This window comes from Schistocerca nitens, chromosome 1 (genome assembly GCF_023898315.1).
Source record: "Schistocerca nitens isolate TAMUIC-IGC-003100 chromosome 1, iqSchNite1.1, whole genome shotgun sequence".
Lineage (NCBI taxonomy): Eukaryota > Metazoa > Arthropoda > Insecta > Orthoptera > Acrididae > Schistocerca > Schistocerca nitens.
The window spans coordinates 791,080,834-791,100,879 of record NC_064614.1 but is presented as its reverse complement, the minus strand read 5'-3'; positions in this window follow the sequence as shown (position 1 = coordinate 791,100,879).

The following is a 20,046-nucleotide window of genomic DNA, read 5'->3' as shown; positions in this document are numbered from 1 at the left end:
TAACAAATTAGTCATCGCCGTATCACTTCACTTTTCTTCGCTTTATGTTCATTCTAGCTATTGGGACGACACGTGTTTACTTGCCGACTTGCCAATTTTTGAAGTAACAGATCATAAGAAAGATAAATTTTGCTATTCTGCAATCTTGAAAGACAAAAATTCTGACTTATGAGCAACGTGCATGCGCAATACTAACTGTACGTTATATGAAAAGCACTTACCTCTTACATCCCAAGTTGCAAGAAATTCGGACGCACCAATTCTTCTGTTCTTGCAAAACGCAATGAAAGTGCTTCTGACCAATCTTGACTCCCTCGGCCAACTACCGAAACGAATTCTGTAGTTTTCGTTGCAGAGAACGCAACAATAACTATTGCCTGGAAAGGCGAAGTGGTGACGCGGCAGTGCCAGGAACTTGGTCATGTGACGAGGTACAGCGAGGCTACCGTTAAACTAGCGCCCAAGAAGAAGAAGCAAGAAGCTCACAATAAGTATGTGACCGATGATATGGATAAATGTATTATCAGGCAGCAATTTCTATGGCATTACGAACAACAGAAAGAAATACGAACTTTGCGAAAACTGCACAACTTTTGTCAGACAGAAATGAGCTTCGAAGCTAGCAAGGAAACCCTTACAAGCAATGTTCTGTCTATGGATTTTCGTTTTAGGTGTCAAAATTAACGTTTTGTTTTGTGCGGACGAGAGGGCATTGATGCTAAAAGACCATACTTCCTCAGGTTTTCAAATGGTTCAAATGGCTCTGAGCACTATGGGACTCAACTGCTGAGGTCATTAGTCCCCTAGAACTTAGAACTAGTTAAACCTAACTAACCTAAGGACATCACAAACATCCATGCCCGAGGCAGGATTCGAACCTGCGACCGTAGCGGTCTTGCGGTTCCAGACTCCTCAGGTTTTCATCAGAATCAAAGCGACCAGTAGTTTAAACATGGATTCACACGCATTATACAGTAAATAAATGTTGGCAAAGTGATAGTGTGCGAATAGTATTGTCAACCAAAAGTAAGAGTTTAATTGTTGTTCATGCAGGCGGAGACAGGTGTTCCATGGCTCAAAAACCAAAACGTCCGACTACCACTCAGAAACGGATAGCAAAAATTTTCAAAAATACGTCGAAACCCAATTTATGCCAGGCTTATTAGCAATGTCGTTATCCCTTGTAATTACTTGCAGCGTATTTAACCATTTGGAATACTTCTAGCCATTGTAGGTGCTGGACATGTTTGACTGTAGTAATGTTCAACCATTTTTTTTCCATAATGCGGGAAGAATAAAACACTCGGAAGCTGCCATTGAAGGGCTTAACAAAATTGCTTCAGGCTTAACCGAAGTATCGAAATTGCATTCGATTTTCCAAATTAGCCTAGATTTCGTCTTCTGCAAAATTAGTTGTGAGTAAACGCACGGTGCGTAACAGGCTGGTAGCGCTCCAGTCATAAGAATACTGGCGTGTACGCCAGACTGCTTCCCCTTCTCTGTTCCTCCTGCATAAACACGACGGTTCTGCCACAGTGGCGAGGAAGAAATTAGTCCTCCTCCCTCCCCTTGATCAACAGGGGCGGCTGGCAGGTAGTCGAGGCGCCATCCCACAGTTCCCGAAGCCGCTCCCTCAGAGGTTTGGTTTCGAATTCCCTCTTGGGCATGAATGTTGAGTTTGTCCTGAAAACAAAGGGGGGGAGGGGTGCGGTAGATTTGCCACCCCTCGGAAAGTGCCGCTCCGTGCGGCCGCACGTTTCGCACGTGCCTTGCGCCGGCCCTGGTTCGCTACCTCGTTGTCTCTTCCGTTACCTCTAGCATAAACGATTCTACCCATACACAAGCGAATGGTAGTGAAGTTTCTGCAGATGCTCATTCGCACGTGTTTGCTTGCATCCGCTACATTGTAAACCAGACTATAGGTGCTTAAAATTTGTGTCTGTAAACTTGAAGAAACTGCAAAAAGGCGGGAATTTAAAGAGATGGGACCTGGATAAACTGAAAGAACCAGAGGTTGTACAGAGTTTCGGGGAGAGCGTAAGGGAACAATTGACAGGAATGGGGGAAAGAAATACAGTAGAAGAAGAATGGGTAGCTCTGAGGGATGAAGTAGTGAAGGCAGCAGAGGATCAAGTAGGTAAAAAGACGAGGGCTAGTAGAAATCCTTGGGTAACAGAAGAAATATTGAATTTAATTGATGAAAGGAGAAAATATAAAAACGCAGTAAACGAAGCAGGCAAAAAGGATTACAAACGTCTCAAAAATGATATCGACAGGAAGTCCAAATGGCTAAGCAGGGACGGCTAGAGGACAAATGTAAGGATGTAGAGGCTTATCTCACTAGGGGTAAGATAGATACCGCCTACAGGAAAATTAAAGAGACCTTTGAAGAAAAGAGAGCCACTTGTATGAATATCAAGAGCTCAGATGGAAACCCAGTTCTAAGCAAAGAAGGGAAAGCAGAAAGGTGGAAGGAGTATATAGAGGGTCTATACAAGGGCGATGTACTTGAGGACAATATTATGGAAATGGAAGAGGATGTAGATGAAGATGAAATGGGAGATACGATACTGCGTGAAGAGTTTGACAGAGCACTGAAAGACCTGAGTCGAAACAAGGCCCCGGGAGTAGACAACATTCCATTATAACTACTGACAGCCTTGGGAGAGCCAGTCCTGACAAAACTCTACCATCTGGTGAGCAAGATGTATGAGACAGGCGAAATACCCTCAGACTTCAAGAAGAATATAATACTTTCAATCCCAAAGAAAGCAGGTGTTGACAGATGTGAAAATTACCGAACTATCAGTTTAATAAGTCACAGCTGCAAAATACTAATGCGAATTCTTTACAGACGAATGGAAAAACTGGTAGAAGCCGACCTCGGCGAAGATCAGTTTGGATTCCGCAGAAATGTTGGAACACGTGAGGCAATACTGACCCTACGACTTATCTTAGAATATAGATTAAAGAAAGGCAAACCTACATTTCTAGCATTTGTGGACTTAGAGAAAGCTTTTGACAATGTTGACTGGAATACTCTCTTTCAAATTCTAAAGGTGGCAGGGGTAAAATACAGGGAGCGAAAGGCTATTTACAATTTTACAGAAACCAGATGGCCGTTATAAGAGTCGAGGGGCATGAATGGGAAGCAGCGGTTGGGAAGGGAGTGAGACAGGGTTGTAGCCTCTCCCCGATGTTATTCAATCTGTATATTGAGCAAGCAGTGAAGGAAACAAAAGAAAAATTCGGAGTAGGTATTAAAGTCCATGGAGAAGAAATAAAAATGTTGAGGTTCGCCGATGACATTGTAATTCTGTCAGAGACAACAAAGGACTTGGAAGAGCAGTTGAACGGAATTGACAGTGTCTTGAAAGGAGGATATAAGATGAACATCAACAAAAGCAAAACGAGGACAATGGAATGTAGTCGAATTAAGTCGGGTGATGCTGAGGGAATTAGACTAGGAAATGAGACACTTAAAGTAGTAAAGGAGTATTGCTATTTGGGGAGCAAAATAACTGATGATGGTCGAAGTAGAGAGGATATAAAATGTAGACTGGCAATGGCAAGGAAAGCGTTTCTGAAGAAGAGAAATTTGTTAACATTGAGTATAGATTTAAATGTCAGGAAGTCGTTTCTGAAAGTATTTGTATGGAGTATAGCCATGTATGGAAGTGAAACGTGGATGATAAATAGTTTGGACAAGAAGAGAATAGAAGCTTTCGAAATGTGGTGCTACAGAAGAATGCTGAAGATTAGATGGGTAGATCACATAACTAATGAGGAGGTATTGAATAGAATTGGGGAGAAGAGGAGTTTGTGGCAGAACTTCACAAGAAGAAGGGACCGGTCGGTAGGACATGTTCTGAGGCACCAAGGGATCACAAATTTAGCATTGGAGGGCAGCGTGGAGGGTAAAAATCGTAGAGGGAGACCAAGAGATGAATACACTAAGCAGATTCAGAAGGATGTAAGTTGCAGTAAGTACTGGGAGATGAAGCAGCTTGCACAGGATAGATTAGCATGGAGAGCTGCATCAAACCAGTCTCAGGACTGAAGACAACAACAACAACAAACTCCGGATATTCCGCTACGCGGCGCTGCATGAGTGATTAGCCGAGACGTGGGCTAGGCGGGCAATGCAGTACAAACCGCTGTTGTAAGTTGTTCGCACGGCAAAAATTTGTAACTTCAACATTTTTTACAAAATACTTGCAGTGCCTCTTAGGAGCTAAAATTTTGGCAGGGCATTTCTTTCGTTGTCTTCCTCCTGTGTAAAAAATTTCAAGGTAGGTTTCGACATGTCTTATTGGACCATTCTCTTGTCAGTGGTTCAGAAAGATGGTGGCTATTCACAGTCAATACGACGTAGGATTGCTCTGGGTAGGAATGCTGTATCAAAACTGATAACGATGTGGAAAGACAGAGCCCTAAGTAGACATACTAAATTGAGAGTGCCGAAGTCTCTGGAGTTTCCAGTTTTCCTTTATGGCGCAGAAACATGGACAATAACTGAAGGGAATCGCAAAAGTACTGATGCTTTTGAGATGTGGACATATACGAGATGGCTGAAATTATCACAGATGGACGAACGGACCAACAAATCTATACTTCAAGAACTCAGGGTGGAGAAGAGGTTGTACAGTATTTGTTTCCAGCGAATCCTGCAGTTTTTTTGATCACATAATTCGACGACACAGAAGAACTTGGAGAAGATAATCATCCAAGGCAAAGTCGAACGGAAAAGCTTGCAGGGAGAACACAGAGACGATGGACGGGCCAGATAAAGGACGAGACACATCGAACATGGGACCAGTTACTCCTATATACAGAAGACTATGCAAAATGGAGACACACTGTTAACAGGATTACGTGATGGGTCACCAACTTTTTATTACAAAAGACGATCTGTTGATGATGAAGTCAGCCGCCAATTATCCCCCTAAAGCTTACTTACAAAATTTCAAGACCCAGTAATAAGTGAAGGACGTAGAGATATTTTTCTGCTCGCTACATATCACTCCCACAGAGAGCACCAAGACAGGTCTAGACTGAGGCCCACACAGAGCCGTTTAAGCTATAATTCCTGATGTGCTTCATATACCATTGTAAAGGGGAGAAACCGAAACATGTCATAAACTCCTAATTACCCTTTGCCATGTATTTCATAGTGTTTTCCAGAGTATATAGTAGATGTAGCACAATAACTTCTTTATGCGATAATCCCCAAATATCAGAGCAACCCATCACTTTGCGTGCATTAGTACAGGCAGTTAACATACAACAACGCCATTTGCATAGTCTTGTCTTAGAATTGCATTAGTTGTGCTATGAATGAAAACACAACACAAGTCGTCAGGTAGCTGCACATGAAATTAAGAATTTTGGACTGACGAATATGGATACTCACAAATACTACGAGACTATAACTTTCCCCGTCATCCCTGCGAATTTGTTTTCCCTGCATCTGATAACGAACAATATGCGAAACGTTGGGGCTGCTCCCCTGAAAGTCAATGGAATGGAAAATCCCAAGAACAGCTGTGTGAGTCGGCATTTGACTAAAAACAAACAAGGAAAAGTAAATGAGTTCGTTATCTAATCTGTCAATACTCGAAATACTGTCTTTTCTTTAAGCTCCAAGTCACATGTGCGAAAATTTCCGACCTAGTAGTGAAGAGGTGTTGTTCTGCTGTTGTCACTACATTACACAACAACTGGTATAAATTCTTCTTCTCCATCTTTTCTTTGCTTTCTCTTTTTACACACTGGATGTATGCCTTTTCAACGATTTTCCGCCAGGTATTCCGATTTCGCGTTAGTGTTTTCTAATTCCTGTATCTCATTCTCTGTGGACCTTGTTCAGCACCATCCATCCGCCTAGTTTTTGGTAGGATGCGACCCCATTGTCATCCGGAACTTGCAGTTAATGCCTTTTTCGATACCTCTGTGTCACTCATCTGTACCGTGTCAGGCTTGCTGTCTTGACTACACTCTAAGAAGAAAAAAAACAGCGTACCACGAAGGACTATAGATATGATGTACATGTACAGACAAACAAATGATGCAGTTTCAGAAGAATTGGATGACTTATTCAAGAGAAAGAGCTTCGCAAACTGAGCAATTCATAACGCGTTGGACCACCCTGGCTCTTATTCAGCAGTTATTCAGCTTCGCATTGATTGACAGACTTGTTGGATGTCCTCTGTAGGGATATCGTATCAAATTCTGTCCAACTGGTGCGTCAGCTCGTCAATACCCCGAGCTGGTTGGAGGGCCCTGCCCATAATGCTTCAAACTTCTCAACTGGGGAGAGATCCAGCGACCTGCTAACCAAGATAGCGTCTAGCAAGTACGAAGACAAGCATAAGAAACTCTCGTCACGTCCAGGCGAGCATTGTCTTGCTGAAATGCAAGCCCAGGATGGGTTGTGATAAAGGGCAACAAAACAGGGCGTAGAATATCGGCGACATGCCGCTGTTCTGTAAGGATACCGTGGATGGCACCCAAAGGGGTCCGGCTGTGAAAAGAAGTGGCACCCCAGACCATCACTTCTGATTGTCGGGCCATATGGCGGGCGACAGTCAGGTTGGTATTCCACTGCTATCTGGGGTGTGTCCAGACACGTCTTCGCTGGTCATCGAAGTTCAGTTTGAAGCTTGTCAGTAGACAGGCACGATGCGAAATTCATGTAGCAAGCATAACATTATAATACTACTCGGTATCCATCATTTTGAAAGTTTTCCGCTCCTACCGTCCTCACAAAATGGCCTGTCTACGGTTCATGTGAATCATATCTTCCAGAGGAAAGCTTTACTAATAAAAGCTTCGAGTACTTTCATTTCTCTAGAAAACCAGTGTTTTGTTGATATCCCAATAATGTCTTAGGATAGATTTGGGAAATTTACATAATACCAAACTATGTCTGTGTCTGTGTAGATTAAGTGACAATGCAGTAAGCTACATTTCGCCAAATTTTGCTGCTAATTTAACATTTCAAGGTAGCAAGTTCATATACAGACATACATGTAAAAATAAACCCACCCGAACAGACCTTGGAAGGCCCAACAGTACTAACCGACCTCCCGTGCCATCCTGAACCTACAGGCGTCACTGGATGCGGATGTGATGAGGCACGTGGTTGGCACACCGCTCTCCTGGCCGTTCTCAGTTTACCAGACCGGAACCGTTACTACTCAAACAAGTAGCTCCTCAATTTACCTCACAAGGGCTGAGTGCGCCTCGCTTGCCAACAGCACTCGGTAGACTGGACGGTCCCTGCCCAACTGCTAGCCAAACCCAACAGCGATTAACATCGGTGATCTGACAGGACTGAGGCAAGCGATGTACGGGCATATGTGCAGGTATTTCTATTGATGAGTGAGGACTGTGTGTTGAACAATAATATCTCAGTATTTACGTCATATGCAGACTAATAATTATAGATTTTAAAGGTCATATGTTTTTACATTGGCTAGTACCTCCAAGTAAGTGTAGCAAGAACAAACCATTAATGCTTGTTGTCCCCTTGGCAGCAGGTCAGGTGTTGACGTGTGGACGAATGGACGCAAAACGTTTAGTCTATACTGATAGGTGTAGTGCACATAGTGGTGCAATTACAGCCACGCAGAAAACATCAGGTCATACAATTTGTGATGTGTTTGTAGAAAGACTGTTTGACGCAGAGAAAAATAACCAACACACTGATGATGAACATGTTAAGGTACCACATATAAAACTATCTGTACTTATACCGATTTCACCCTGTATGCTATTACGCATTGTAACTTCTTGCTTGAGATTTTATCCTGATTTACAATTTACGTGGTTTCCCAAAATTGTGCCCGGCTAATACTGAAAGCATCCTTTTACCTGTCACAGCTGACTTTCATCCTTGTTCTTGTCAGCAGTCTCTAGATTCATCATAGCACATGTGACACGCATTCGGGAGGACAACGGTTCAAACCTATTCCTGGCCATCCTGATATCGGTTTACTGTGATTTCTTCAAACTCTGAAGGCAAATGCTGGGATTGTTCCTTCAGAAGGACACGGCTGCTTTCCTTCACCATCCTTCCCTAATCTGACCATGTGCTGCGTCTCTAAAGACCTCGTTTTCGATGGAATGTTAAACACTAATCTCCTCCTCCTCCTCCTCCTCCTCCTCCTCCTGTAGACACCTCAAATGCTCAACACTAATTGCGACTTCCAATCAGTGTATGTTTCATACACAGTGCGTAACCGTTGCCCTTTGTTCTTACAAGTACAACCATCTACGACTACAACATGACGGAGGTCGGCGCGAACGTGAATGGCTGCTGGACGGGACTCATGGGGGAGATGGTTCGTGGACGCGCTGATGTCTTTGTGACGTCTGTGCCCCTGGCGATGGAGCGAGTGTCTATCATAGACATCACGGAAGAAGTTTTTCACGCCAGGTAAGACACCTTTCTCATTCTTAAGTAATTCGTTAGTACACATAGTCCATATGTATTTTATGTGTCGTTCCTTTGCTCGTTATACATTTTTAATTATGTAATTTTGACTTCTGAAGTTTAAGCGACTTCGCTGATATGGGTGGCAGCCACAATAACGTGAGTTTATTTACACAGGCTAAATTATAATCACATTACTCTTTCAACGTAAGAAGACGCACTGCGTGGTGCTGATGGGAAAAGCTGTTTCGACAGAAGTAGAAAGACTCTGGACCGACATCTCACTGTTAGTTGTCGCTACCAACTTACACTTTCAATATGTCTTCTAGTATGCTTGCATTATCGGAGCCATATTGTTTCCAAGTTAACTCGCACTATGATTATGATCGTATACTGAGGACATTCAGTTCACAATGTTACTACTACACTCCTGGAAATTGAAATAAGAACACCATGAATTCATTGTCCCAGGAAGGGGAAACTTTATTGACACATTCCTGGGGTCAGATACATCACATGATCACACTGACAGAACCACAGGCACATAGACACAGGCAACAGAGCATGCACAATGTCGGCACTAGTACAGTGTATATCCACCTTTCGCAGCAATGCAGGCTGCTATTCTCCCATGGAGACGATCGTAGAGATGCTGGATGTAGTCCTGTGGAACGGCTTGCCATGCCATTTCCACCTGGCGCCTCAGTTGGACCAGCGTTCGTGCTGGACGTGCAGACCGCGTGAGACGACGCTTCATCCAGTCCCAAACATGCTCAATGGGGGACAGATCCGGAGATCTTGCTGGCCAGGGTAGTTGACTTACACCTTCTAGAGCACGTTGGGTGGCACGGGATACATGCGGACGTGCATTGTCCTGTTGGAACAGCACGTTCCCTTGCCGGTCTAGGAATGGTAGAACGATGGGTTCGATGACGGTTTGGATGTACCGTGCACTATTCAGTGTCCCCTCGACGATCACCAGTGGTGTACGGCCAGTGTAGGAGATCGCTCCCCACACCATGATGCCGGGTGTTGGCCCTGTGTGCCTCGGTCGTATGCAGTCCTGATTGTGGCGCTCACCTGCACGGCGCCAAACACGCATACGACCATCATTGGCACCAAGGCAGAAGCGACTCTCATCGCTGAAGACGACACGTCTCCATTCGTCCCTCCATTCACGCCTGTCGCGACACCACTGGAGGCGGGCTGCACGATGTTGGGGCGTGAGCGGAAGACGGCCTAACGGTGTGCGGGACCGTAGCCCAGCTTCATGGAGACGGTTGCGAATGGTCCTCGCCGATACCCCAGGAGCAACAGTGTCCCTAATTTGCTGGGAAGTGGCGGTGCGGTCCCCTACGGCACTGCGTAGGATCCTACGGTCTTGGCGTGCATCCGTGCGTCGCTGCGGTCCGGTCCCAGGTCGACGGGCACGTGCACCTTCCGCCGACCACTGGCGACAACATCGATGTACTGTGGAGACCTCACGCCCCACGTGTTGAGCAATTCGGCGGTACGTCCACCCGGCCTCCCGCATGCCCACTATACGCCCTCGCTCAAAGTCCGTCAACTGCACATACGGTTCACGTCCACGCTGTCGCGGCATGCTACCAGTGTTAAAGACTGCGATGGAGCTCCGTATGCCACGGCAAACTGGCTGACACTGGCGGCGGCGGTGCACAAATGCTGCGCAGCTAGCGCCATTCGGCGGCCAACACCGCGGTTCCTGGTGTGTCCGCTGTGCCGTGCGTGTGATCATTGCTTGTACAGCCCTCTCGCAGTGTCCGGAGCAAGTATGGTGGGTCTGACACACCGGTGTCAATGTGTTCTTTTTTCCATTTCCAGGAGTGTATATGCAGACGCACAGAACACAGTGCTGAGTAGTTTGATTGCGTCGAGTAAACCAACAAAGCTGTGTCGAGAGAACATCTAACACATGTGCCAAAATTAAAGATTATTCGTTATTCACCTCTGAAATAGCAATTGCCATTCGTTATGACGATAATTTTTTGCATTTATAATACTTTCCTGCCGCCTCTGTGGCCGAGCGATTCTAGGCGCTTCAATCTGGAACCTCGCGACCGCTACGGTCGCAGGTTCGAATACTGCCTCGGACGTGGCTGTGTGTGATGTCCTTAGGTTAGTTAGGTTTAAGTAGTTCTAAGTTCTAGGGGACTGATGACTTCAGATGCTAAGTCCCATAGTGCTCAGAGCCATTTGAACCCTTTTTGTATGCTTTCCTTCCCCCCCCCCCCCCCCCCCCCCCCGCTCTCCATGAACCATGGACCTTGCCAAGGTGGGGTGGGTTGTGTGCCTCAAAGATAGTGATAGCTGTACTGTAGGTGAAACCACAATGAATAAGTTATGTATCCTGGAAAATATTTATGGGGAAAACAGTCTAGACTGATCTTCCTTGTAACGTTATGCAACATGGCCATGCAGTGTTGGTAGACCCAACAGTTGAAAACGAAAGGAAATTACTGACATTTTTTTTCCAAGGGCATGCAATTCTACTGTGTGATGGCATGTGCTGGGTAAAATACTCCGCTAAGGGATGCTACGGGAATCCTATTTTTTGAATTTTGTGGAGTACGGAAAGACAATCACTTCTGAAGCCCAGTGAGGCACATTAACCATATGCAAAACAAGCGGCGTAGTCTCTTTACTACTATGGTTTGCTCAATTATGCACAAGAACTGTTGCACGTGTTCAGAGGGTCATTTTTGAACATACGCCCTATAACATGGTGTAATGGGTATAAGTGCAGATACTTTTATATGTGGTACCTTATTATGTGCAACATCAGTGTGTTGCTTATTTTTTTCTCTATGTTGAACAGTCTTCCCACAAACATGTCACACAATTTACTACCTGACATAACCAGTTTATGTCCATGTGTTCACACTTCAACACCTGACCTGCTGCCCATGGAACTGAAGCATTAAACAAGGGGTGGCCAAGAATTCGGCTCGCGGACTTGCTCTGACATAAATACCATAGTACTTAGCTTGCTGGCATATTTCCCCCACCAGTACACCACGCTGTGTCACCTTGAAGAGGGAGAACTGCAAACATACCACATTTAAATGACAATGCAGTCGCAGCGCGTATGACTTGGTTCTATATTTCACATTTCTCAACAACACAGATCAAAAACAAAACAAACCTTCAGTATTATTTATTTTTGGCACGCTGAAGACATATAATTTCTATGTGGTACAAACTGTCGGCATATGGGCAGATACGGACAATTTCACATATTGTCGCAATCATGATGCCACTTAATCATGACTTATTTGACTTCATAAAAGAAAAAAAGTCTTTCATACACATATGTCGGTCGAAATATTCTAGAAGTTTTTATCCTCATTATGTAGACATGGAAACTCTACCAGCAGAATTCAATGTAGACGTCCTGGACAGTTTTAAAATTAAAATGATTTGTCTTTAAAATAAGAATTACCTAGCACATCAGTCATTTGCATCTGCACATGCATAGGGGTGCATTCCACTGAAGTGGAAAACGGTCTCGAAAACAGCTCGAAAACAGATGTAAAATTGACAGTGTCCTCCAGACATTTAGGAAGCTATTCTCGTAATTTTCTGAAGGCCATAATGAATTCTTTAAACATCTTGTTTTCTTCAAGGCCACTGAGCTATGGGAACTAGACTGTGTTTGTCAGAATGTTTCTCTTCTACAATGCGATTTTCTTTTGAAACGAATCTCCATCAAATCAGAAATAAGTTGTTTCTCACCTTGCAATGGCTTACTGTAGGTAGGTGCTGTCAATTCCTCTTAAAATGCGAGGTCTGCGATCTATTCCAGATGCTGTAGTTTCCTTCCTGAACTTTTTTTTTCCCTTCATAAATTCAACAACAGCGAGTTTTAAAGAGGGAAATCGTTCCAGGGATGCACCTGGACTTAACCAACGTACTTTGCGGCAATATACAAAGTTTCCATACTCTTCCTTCAGTTCCATCAATAACTGTTGCAACGACAGCAGAGTAATATATATGACTTCAAAAATTTTACTGTTCGTATCACAAATTTCTTCATGTGCTCTCTGCCTGCAAATTGAGCACAAAGTGCTTCTTGATGAACAGATTAATGAATCCCATTTGTCGATCTTGTAAATTTTTGCTCTTTCATTGCGAACAAAATTTTTAAACTGATTCTGTAAGGTATTGCAATGTCGCTTCATAATAAATTTACACTCTCTGTTGCTATGTGACTGCATAATGCATATTGAGATTGCTCATCCCTCTCTTCCCCCATTCCCATTCATTTATAATGGCTTGTGAGGATGGATCCCTAGGCTGCCTGTTTCTGTGCAAACAGCCACTGGATGTACTGGACCTGCGATCATCCTCTATACCACAAACAAATACCAAAGGCTACACAGCACTGACGACACCTCAATTCTGCCGAGCTGAAGACAGTTGTGCTGATCGAAAAATGCCATACCATAGCTGAGACAGACCAGGCCTTGACCCACATATGGCCTGTATGTAGTGGGACAAGAGGATCATGGCCCCACTATGCATTGTGTTCAAATTTTTTCAAGATAGCGGATCCAAGATGGCGGCGATAGAAGTGGTTATGACGCAATGATGTCATGGCGGGAAGTTCAAATTTTGGCGGGAAAATAGGACAATTCAGCTACCTCTACTAACCTAACCCACTCCCCCCTTACTCCGCCTCCCCCAGAAAATGTCGGGAAATTCAAATTCTGGTGGCAAAAAAGATCACTTGGGCTGCCTTCACTAACCTAAGAAAATTTGGCCAGAAAGTAGGTCAACTGGGTTACCTCCATCCGACCACCACCTCTTCCTTGGATTTGGTGGGAAAAGGACTCAGTTCTGGGCTGCTGGATAGATGGACATAAGTCTTTATTTTGCTTGCAGTATTTATTTAAACAGTTTGAGTTGTCGTAGGGAGTAGCTCCATCCAATGTGTTCACGAATGAGGTCCGGAATCCAATTGATGTAGTACACAGTACTGCCAACAGAGGGTGCTGTCGTCGTATGATGGTCTGGGGAAAAGTGGTGGGAAAAGGACTCAATCTGTGATCTGCTGCTGGAGAGGAGGGGGTGGACTTTATATATTTTCAGTGGCAAGTTGGAAAAATTTATTTAGGGACGGTTTTCACATAGTTAATTTATTACACTGACACAAAACACTCGCCCTGACGTGCTTGGGGTCACAGTAAATAGCCTACAGACCTGAAAACTACTCGTAAATTACCGAAATAATGCAGTACAAAGATGTACAGACACGAAAACAACTCGTAAATTGTTAAAATGCATGTATAACGCTCTGCACACACCCTCACTAATTGCAAACTGTCCAAATAATGTATTGCACAGCCTACAGACCTGCAAGCTACTCGTAAATCACCGATATAACGCAGTACACTGATGCACAGACATGTTCAGTATACATAAAAATCGCGAAATAATGCATATATTACACCATGCGAACATGCTTCCAACACTTAAACAGCCGAAATAATGCAGTGCCAAACACTCATTGCATGAAAAACATTTAAGGAATATTGCTAAGGAATTCGCCCGTGATGTATCAGCGAACTGTTCCCTACAGAGGCCCCAATGTGAACTGCCAGGGCGGCGTGCTCATGCCAATGTCACATGCGAGACATGTCTGGCCGTGAACGTGTTTACCTAACCACCATTGCTGGCATGATGATGCATAGCCTTTGTACCTGGGGTCCAGCAAAGACCTAATTGCTGAGTGAGAGATGTTTGCCTAGCTTCCCACCATCACAAGTGCAGTTAAAAGGTTGTCAGCGTTATACTGACGGCACATGTCTATGTAAATAAGAGCCAAGTCTCCCTCTGGATGTGATATAGAAATCTTTTGCAATGCGTCCCAAAATAACACGGGATGCATTATTCATAGTGATCTTAATGGGAACGCCCATCTTACATGTGAGAAACGGTAGACGTTCTCACCACTACATAAGGGGTGGTTCCCCTCGGCACAAAGGTGTTACTGTTTCTGATCCTGATCTGCATGCTTGTTTACTTTCTACACCCATCTCCAGACTCTGGGATTACAAGTACATATGTATTTTCACATGGTTTGCCAGAATATCATACAATTTTCACGATACTACTTGATATGAAGCACATAGCAGTATACTACGGATCACTTGCACAATATAATTCCGAAGATATAGACTGGCGATTATTTCTCTAGAAACCCAAGACTTTAGCGAGGGCAGCTTGTGGTGAACCACTGAGTAACTAGAAACTTATCCTGTCTGTGAAGATCTTTCTGTGAAAACTCGAAAAAAATAGAGGAAACTGATATTTCCACTTGCAAATACTGATGTCGGTGATATAACAGATTCCAAATCATCCTTATAATTTACAAAGTCAGCCAAGGTGTTTCTCATGTCTAGAGAACTATCAAACATGTCTTCCACCTATCTTCCACCTGCTAGATGCACACAACTCACACCGCAATCGATGTTCTCTCAAGAAAATAAAGACGGGAAATGTGCAGAAGCAGTCAGCCGGACAATTTACATGGGAGGGAATAATAGTCCAGAGCAATCACACATCCGTATTGAATCTTCTCAAATGTCTCAAAAGTTTTTCTTGCGAGTGGTAGCACTGTGACTTAGAAAGAGAGGTGTAATCCTCTTAGAAACCGCGAGATGTTAAAAACACGATCGCAACGACTATGTTAATGTCACAAGCTTTCTTCGTTCTACAGGTCCTCACAAGTATCGCTAATGATATCCACGTCAGAAACTATACAAGCCTTATAAATCGAGGCATGGAATTATCTCCAAATGAAGTGGTTTCTCCACACAAATACTGTAACACTCAATACAGGCGGTGATCGAAAGAGTGGATATTAAGAGAACAACAGTGCGGTTACACGTCGCCGAGGGTGCAAGCTCGTAATAAAATCACCGAATTTAGAAAGTGAATCGGCTAAGGAACACAGTATTACGCCGGTATTTGCAACTCTGACATGCTGCTGCTGGATATTTCTCCAGTATTTGCAATGCATTCTGTCTCAATGCCATGTCACAGGTTCTGCAATATATCCACTGGGTTATAGGTGATGGTTGATTGAGAATCATCACACACAGTAGACAGTGTGCTGATTGAGTTTGTAAGAAATGTACACAGGCTTCTCAGATCTCTAGTGCTATGCTTTCTGGTAGAAATGCTGTTGCGTTTTGGAATCAAGTCTTTCCATTCAACCACATACCTGCGTTGTATCCTATGGAGAAGTCTTTTAATGATTACAGCCTCTAGTGTATTATATTTCTGACACTCTCATATCTCGAAATGAGTCAAATGGTTCAAATGGCTCTGAGCACTATGGGACTTAACATCTATGGTCATCAGTCCCCTAGAACTTAGAACTACTTAAACCTAACTAACCTAAGGACATCACACAACACCCAATCATCACGAGGCAGAGAAAATCCCTGACTCCGCCGGGAACCCGGGCGTGGGAAGCGAGAACGCTACCGCACGACCACGAGCTGCGGACTCGAAATGAGTCACCTTATTCGAATGCCACAGTAAATTTCTAGACGCTCCCTATGCATCTTGCAACTGTCCCTCACACTCTGTGCTAGCATCCCTGCAGCTTAGCGCATGTGATCGTTCGAATTTGAGTCAGAAATGAGTAGAAATCGGAGAAAGCTATATCTACCACATTCAGCAGTCCGTGTAGAAACAGGCTAAGCTGAGTTAGTGCGACAGGGCCGTGTTTTGACCATTTGATGGAAATGGGAACATGATGTAGCTTCGCCAACCGTGTACAATATGTAAGGTCAGCACAAAATGAAGCTCTCTCCTACAACACAAGGTAATATAAAGACGGTACAAACAGTTATCGGAAAGTAAAGAACACACAATAGCATCCAGGTACAGCAGTCTGAAGCAAATCCGTATCCCTCAAGATCCATTCATGTCTATCGCCCCAACATTCTATCATCGCTATTCTGTACCATCCAACAGTGAAAAATTACGAACTATAAAAGCTCCACTAACTTCAACCAATAGAGAACTCGGTAAGATTTTTAAGTCATCTCCCTCTTCCCATATATTGAAAACAAGTACTGTCTGCACGCCGGCATTGAGCACATGTGGCGATCCTATTAAATATGCAGGTATTAATCCATTGCACAGACCAGTGTAAAGCTCCGTCGCCTGTACTGTAAGTGGATGACCCTATCCCACAGACTATACTATCAGTCACGAGAGTGGATCCCTGTGACCTTGTGTTGTTGTTTGAAACATTGTTTTTTTTTCTAGTGTAACACGCTTTGTGCACTACCATACGTTTTATTTTTTCCGCTATGACTTCGAGGTCTGTGCCAGGTCCTAAACTGACATTAACACTTTCTGATCTATTGCCTCTCACAGAAAACTAGACATCGCGCAGTGTAAATCATGTTGTTGCTGCTGTTACCATAAAACACACAAACACACACACACACACACGCACACACACACACACACACACACTGAATGATTTGAAATGAAAACACAGTCACAACAAAAGGAAACATGAAAGGTATATAGCATTGTAGAGCGTTTCCAAAATGCTGTCGGAAGATGAGTGACGGCCTCTACACTTAAACTCATCTGTCACAGTGATGGAATAGTTGATGGCTCAGTGTTCTGTTTCGATTGATTCCTCATATTGTAGTCATGTACGTATCACTGTTTTGGTGCTTGCCATTCCAAGAAGATGTTACCTCTCCACCAAGACTTTTTCTCCATGTCAAACAAGTCATGTCAGTCAATCATTACGTGGTAGTCAGCAGAATACCAATGAATGGATGGGTTGAAAAAGGCACCGTCGACGTACTGTAATAATAAACATCACAGTTGGTAGTGTGAACAATTTTAGCAATTTTACAGTAATTTCAACTCCAACCAATAATGCAACAGCATGCGTCTCAATTTCAGTAGCATCAGTAAACCGCCCGTCCTCTACTTTGCGAGTACCATTGTGGATGTAGATAGTTGACTGTACAGTACATCCATTCTGTGTTAATTCTCGAACATATACATCATCAAAGTATACCAGACAGCGATCTACATATTTCTAGCACCTCGAGCATAGAGCGTAATTTGCAATCCTTTTCTATGCTGATGGGACTCACAGAACATTCTCCCGTTCTTAGGATAAAGTTAGAGACTGGAAGATCCCCTCGCACTCTCTTTGCCACACGTGCCCTGCAGCACCGTTACCAATTTAATCTGCAGCTCACCAGAAGTAGACTGCTACAATCCACATCTCATGTATGCATGGTGCGTGCCACACCCATCCAAGTGCACAAGATTTGTCCAGATGCACACATGTCGAGGAGGTTACCATCCCTTATTGGTGTATAGTAATAGATTCGAAAGTGTTGTGATGTAATAGTAGACAGCTAAGAAGAACAAGAAACCGTGATTTTTATGCATGATGGAGCCCCAGATGGATGGAGTTCGAAGTAATTTATGTAAATCAACTACGCTATCAATTTTAAAGTATTATTCTAGTGAGCATAAACTCCTAAGGCTACCCTGTTCTGCACTTAAAACAGACTATAATGTTAGATCGCTGCAGTTTCTGACCTATTTGTCATGTGGAATGCAAGGCTGTTAATATTCCAATGTAAGAAATATATTTCCAGCACATGACATATATCCTTCTTGCAGGTTTCTCTACCATAAATTATGGTAACTGTAAAATGAAAAAAACTAATTCCTTAAAATATCGATTCTGTGTGATACTTGCACAATATAGCTTTCCAGAGATGTATAGCGCCCATTGTTCACATCCGATCATGGTTCAGAATTTACACAATGCCCACATCAGTCTTTTATCAAATGATCGTTAGTAACAGAGAATATTTCTTACAAGGAAACAGATAAACGCATAGCAGCGGCGTTTGACATGCGAAATTACACATCATGCCGCCACTAACTCTGTAAACAGGATATCTGTCAAGCGGATGTATACACAGGGATTGTAATGCCTCACAAACATCTGTCACTAACATACGTAGAATCACATTAGTTATGAAACTGAAGTCTCGATTTTATACCCAGGATGCGACAAGGGAATGGAATACGTTAAACAAATCTTCGTTCTTGTAGAGGAATGTGTTGAAACAGGATCGTCACATTTCATCACACATGAAACGGAAGTACTCTGATGACTGAGAAATTTGCTGTTAACGATGGCAAGTCACACAGCCACACACAGAACACGCGGTTGTATACAAGTCGAACACTTGTTATGTCACACAGTTGATGCATCCTGACAGACCAACAGAAAAAAGGGTTAAATAACTTGCAGCAACATCTCCCTCCCTCTGTACGATGCATCATCAGTCTGCCATTAAATCATACCTCGTTACAGCTCCATGTCAACCAATGACTCCAGCCACTCTCTGTTATCCTTTATTACAGATGCATGTAAGTTTTAGAGGCAGATGGTTCTCTGTTTTCATGGAGAGCGTCAAATACAGTGGTCAACTCACATGTATCACTGTTACCTCAATAGACATACACTAGAATGTTGCCTTGATGGGAAGAAAAATGACTGTTTCCCCAGTTCCAGGCGCTTCCATTTCAACGTTTTCTCAGATTCCTCTTTCTGTCGCATGCTCGTTCCCATGTCCAAGAATTGTCCTGCGCCATCCTGAAGACATGCAAGTACTCCCCCAATTTCCCAAATTTCGGTGTATTTTCAATCAATTTATATGTAGTTTCCATCATTTTTGGTATTTCCTTCGATTTTATGTCGCCTCTACCCATGTGATCATGACATCATTTCTTGTTCCGTGTTCCAAAATCGCTTGTAAATGTAGTACACATAACGCAAAAACACTATTTTTCTGGTTGGGTGGCATAGTATAGCACTGTACTCGAATGCATCCATTGGCCTCTACCCACATTATTCTACATTTGCGCTGCATTTGCTTTGTTTTCTGTACTTCTGTATGTGCATGTGTCACAGGGAGCCTCTCTTGCGACAGATAGTCGTGTCTGTATTTCTAGTTACCCAGTGATTTACAGCACGCTGCACTTTGCTAAAGTTTCGGGTTTCTGGAGGAATAATTTCCAGTCTATATCTTCCGAATTATATTATGCAAGTGATTGGTAGCATACTGCTATGTGCTTTGTATCGAGAGTTATCGCGAAAATGGTATGATATTCTGGCAAACCATGTGAAAATACATATGTTCTTGTAATCCCAGAGACTCCAGATGGGCGTAGAAAGCAAGCAAGCAGGTTCATACCAGAAACAGTAATGCCTTTGTATCGAGGGGGACCGACCTAGCCTTCATACAACAGTCCAGAGAGTGACCTCGGTTCACTGAGTGCGCTCTGGTCATGTGTTGGGCCACTTTAAGTGAGGGGGCAGATGACTTGTGACTGTCAGCTGCGGTGGATGACCTACCGACCTCACAGTTGCGAGGACAATATATGGTCCATGTGCTTATCCTATCTGTCTTCGTGGTATGAGTGTCTGGTGGTCGGTAGCTATATGCAGGATGCAGAAGTGATGATTTTGTTTGGTGTAGGATACGAATTGTGAGTTTACTACATCTAGGCGA